Here is a 4,684-nt window from a genome sequence, read left to right as displayed (position 1 = left end):
TTGTTTTCTGATACAGTGTTATAAGAAGATGCATTATTTGCTATCACCTGACCTGCTACCACCACCTACTGCTGTTCCCTTCTCCCACTGCCATGATCCAGCATGAGTAGCAGACACAGGTTTGTGTGAGGGTGTTTTCAATTTCCTGCTGCCTCTGCAATCCATAAATTGGAAATCTCAGAGCATCAAGGCTTTATTCCCACTGTGAGGTTACTCTGTGAACTGGTGAAAGATTTAGCAGAGGTTTTTGGTCCTGATGATACAAATTCATACTCTCTGTGAGCAAGCCCTGCTTAGTTACACAGACACCATTTATTTTTTGCTGATACCAGTTTGTCTGAGGTAGTTTTTTTTTTTTTTAAAAAGGCTTTTTTTTCTGCCTCACCAGAAGTATCTTTATGAGAAGGTTTCCAAGTTTGCAATATGTGCTGCTGTTCTGGCAATCACAAGTGTGAAACAACAGAGCTCGTGGAGGGCTGGACCCTATTCCTGCCTGCTCACTGTGAGAAGGGAAGCAAGTATGGATTTTGCCACAGGAGATTAATCAAAGACGCTGTTGCCCTCCACAGTGTAAATTATTTATATCCAGTCCAGAGTATTCTGCTGTGCTGCTGTTTTATACAGCTGTAACTGATTGGATACGGTCCCAGTGGAAAGTCCTTACTGTTTTGTAATGGAAAATAGGAACTCTGCAGTAGAAATCAGTAACGAATGAATAGGAACATCATCTTCCAATTGTAAATAAGATCTTGCTCTGTTTATTTTGACATCTTTTTACAAATATGTTGCATTCAGGTGTAAATATCCCAAACCATGATCTTATTCAGAGTTCTGAGATTTCTATTGTTAAATGTAATACTTTGTTTAATAGTTGTAATAATTATTTGTATAGATATGAACATGATAGTATTTTATTAAAAAAAGGAGAAGAACACTTCGAATATTGTGTTCCTGTTGGTACTGCTTCTTTCTCACAGAAAGCTATGCCATTCACTCTTAAGTAGAGGTAAAAATAAAAGCTTTGCTTTGAGACTGGGGATTTACAGTCAGAGTTTTCCACTGATGTGCATTCTCTGCATATACCAGAGTGATGCACCATATTAGTTGGAGATATAAAACTACGTAATTCAGAAGAAATAAATACTGATTGCATAGAATCTAAAAAAATACATGGCAGCTGCTGTCCCTGCCCCCGTGACAGCAATCACTGTTGAGATACAACCTCATTTTATAAAATGTTTCTCATCACAGTCCCCTTGCATTGGTTTGGAAGCGGTCTAAAAAAGTTATTTTGTCACAGTTTGAAGCTAAAGGATGCAGTTTGGATGGGAGCAGTACAGAGACCCATTCAAGGTAAGTAAAAGCTTTTGTGGGACATTGCAAAATACTGGTTGACAGAATTACTAGGAAAAAAATTCAGGGGATCCAGAAAACCTACCTTACAAACCTCAAAATTCTTGCAGGTATGGAAGTTACCTTTAGGGAAGGCCTTAATTTTAAAAAAGGCTGAAGTTTAGTATTAAGACAGAGGGGCTTTTGTTCCTTCAGTGACAGCCAGTGTACAGTTCAGTCATAGCAGAGGGGAGGGGAAACAGGGAACGAGGGAGCTGCCTTCCTCTTTCACTGCAGTGCATTCCCCTTGCCTCGGCTGCTCTTCTGCCAGTCCAAAGGCTCGAGGGGGAGTTGTAACAGCTCACATAACTCTGGTAGTTTTCCAATCTGTGAGGGGATATTAGTATTGTACAGAAGCTGTTTCCTTCTCCTGCCAGTTGTACTGGGCAGAACAATTTCACCTACATTTCCTGTGAAAACAGGAAAGACATGGAATGTAAGGAAGAAGTTTTTTAAAATGAGAGTGGTAAAACACTATAACAGATTGTCCAGAGAGGTGGTGGATGCAGCACCATTTTTAGAATGGCCTGGTTGGACGGGGGTTTGAGCAACTTGTTCCAGTAGGAGGTGTCCCTGCTCATGGCACCGTTATTTCCCTTTCAGAAGTTGTGATAGCAGCTTATCCTGAGCATGGGCACAGCAGTGGGAAGCAGGGACTCCACTGCCAGCCCATGGACAGCAAAACGGCCCTCTCACCTCCCAGCACAATTCCACGGTGCTGCTCTGCTTTTACCCCTACACATCTCTCCCTCTGTGAACAGAGAAAGGTGAGAAAACAACAACATGACCCCTGCAACTCAGGGAATGAGGGTCCTCTGTGCAGCAGCAAGCTGCTCTTCCTGCAGTGGCCTGGAGGACAGCAGCACTCAAAACAAGCTGCATTTCTGGGGGCTACAGAGCCAAGCGTGCCTGGGACAGCTAGGAGCACAGAGTGCCTGCGTGCCCAGCCAGATCCCCCAGCAGCCACAGCTATCGAGGGGTCAGGCAACCACTAGGTGGGAGAGCTGAAGCACAAACAGAGCCCAGCAGCCAGGGAATAGCTAAGAGGAAACTTTAAAAATTGATGCAGCAAGCTGGAAGCAGCAGGGAGATGATTCCAACCCTTCCTCCCATCTCTCGGGCTTGAGGTGCTTTTCCTTGTATTTAATTGAATTCTGTCGTGGTTTTCTGTTCGTTCTGTGCTGTTCTCCAGCCTCCCTCTCCCTCCCTGCTACCACCTTACCATTCCATGCTGTGCTCATCTCTGCTCAGCCCAGCAAGCCCATATGCTGTTCTGCCTCCTACGTTAAGACTTCCAACTGCTGTTCAACATTATTTTTTTTCCTCACATTTCAATTTAGAAAAGATAACCAGCTTCCTGTCTAGAAAGAAATACAAGCTTGGAACAAGGTCTGAAACTACAGATTATGAAAACACAGGGAGAAAGTGTATTTTACAAAAACGTGTCCCCAGAACTGGACAAATTTGGGGGCACAGAGATCCTTCTTCTGTCTGGCACAGCTACCCTGACACCCTTCACAGCAGCACAGCTCTGCTTGGGGAGATAAAGACTGGCAGCCTCTTGTGTCATTCCTCCTCTAGTCCTCTCTTCACCCTGCCTGAAAGACTACAGTGACAAACAGTGTCTGTTCTTTACATAGTCTCACAAAGGCAATTTTGTTAAGAGAACAAGCTGGTCATCCACACCTATGCTCTGGAAACACCTGTGATGGTCTCAAGGATGGCAGCAGCCATGTGACACTGCTGGACACCCCTCTGTCCTGACTGCTGTCTCTGCTGCTGCTAAGAGCAGGAGGAAGAAGAATTTAGATCAACCTGCAGAGCAGGGAACCAGGAACATCCATTTTATTGACCATCTCGGCAAACTCCAACTTAGAAAAAAATAAAAACCAGCTGGTGCAAAACTCTTCAAGGAGATACAGACTCTTAAGAGTAAAACCTCTTAGAGTAAAACCAGAGTCATCTGCATTAGTAAGCAGAAGTGGAATGAAACCTTTGCATTACTGGCTACATGCACATACACCGAAGTAAAAATGCTCAAGCAGACAAGAAGAAGGACAGCACGCCTCAAAGAACACTTTTTAATTGCAAATTAGCAAAACAGGTCCCATTTTAGATGAAAGGCCTAAAGTAATTCACATCTTATTCTTGTTTTTTTTTTTTTAATAACTAATAAACTGGAAAGAACACAGAAGCCATTAAAAAAAACTCATTTCAGATTCAGACAAGTTGGAGAAGAAAATTTGGTCCACATTGTTAGCTAAAGAGCTCAACACCAACTGCCCCAAAATCTCCTTCACCCTCCTAGCCCATAAAAGGAACCTGCTTTGCCAAGTTGTCCAAGGCAAGCTTATGAGAGAAGAAAGTCTGAGGCTGTTGAAAAACCTCCCTGTTCCACCCTGCCCCTTTGGCAAGGCACACACAGCAGGAGCCAAGAGCTGCCACACAAGGCTGTGGCCGTGCTGTGTGGCCTCTCTCAGGGTCGCTTGAGGAGAGGACGTGTGGTGCCAGGACAGAGACCAGTGCACTGCCAAGTGCCAGCACTGGAGCTGCCAGAGGAGTGTGGCTGTTCAACAGGAGTGACTGAGAGGCTGCGAGAGAGAAGCAATGGAGGCTCTGAGTCTGGCAGAGCCTTCACAGAGAGCTCCAGTTCACCACCTCCCACCAATGCTGCAGCCTTGGTACCATGGCTCCCCACCAGCTACCAAAGGAGTCTCTCCAACAAAAGAGGCAAAAAGAAAGCACAATGCCTCCACTGCCACCTCAGTTTGGAGTCCTTGGCTCCTTCGTCTGCTGCAGTACAGGAACCAAATGCTCTCCCTGTGCTGCTGAAGGGACTCTCCAAGGGCAGCAGACTGCAGGGTGCAGGCATTATTAGCTCCCTGTGCAGGAAGATTTGCCTGGCACTTCTCAAGCCTGCTTACCAGAGAGGAAGTGGAGCACATCAGCAGGAAGGAAGGGAAGCAAAGGTCTCTAACATGCCTCCCTTCTGTTTCCTCCCCCCTCACTGGCTCCAGCACCCACTGCACCCACAAGCCAGAGGGCTGTGCACTGGCCTTGGCCTCTGGATCAAGCCTGCCCCAGAGGATGTGGCAAGAAAGGAGTAACATGGTTTTCCCTCCTGGTTCCACCTCAGCTGCCGTAGCACCCCTTCATGCCTGCTGTAGGATCCAGTTCCCCTGCTTCCACTGGGCTGTTGGCCATGGAAACAGGCTCATTCTCCACAGACACCAGTGCCCAGTGCTTTTGGCTGAGCGTTTTGGGACACCTCTGTGCCCCTGTCCCTGGGGAC

The sequence above is a fragment of the Cinclus cinclus genome, chromosome 2 (genome assembly GCF_963662255.1).
Source record: "Cinclus cinclus chromosome 2, bCinCin1.1, whole genome shotgun sequence".
Lineage (NCBI taxonomy): Eukaryota > Metazoa > Chordata > Aves > Passeriformes > Cinclidae > Cinclus > Cinclus cinclus.
The sequence above is the reverse complement of the archived record's forward strand: the minus strand, read 5'-3'. Positions refer to the sequence as shown.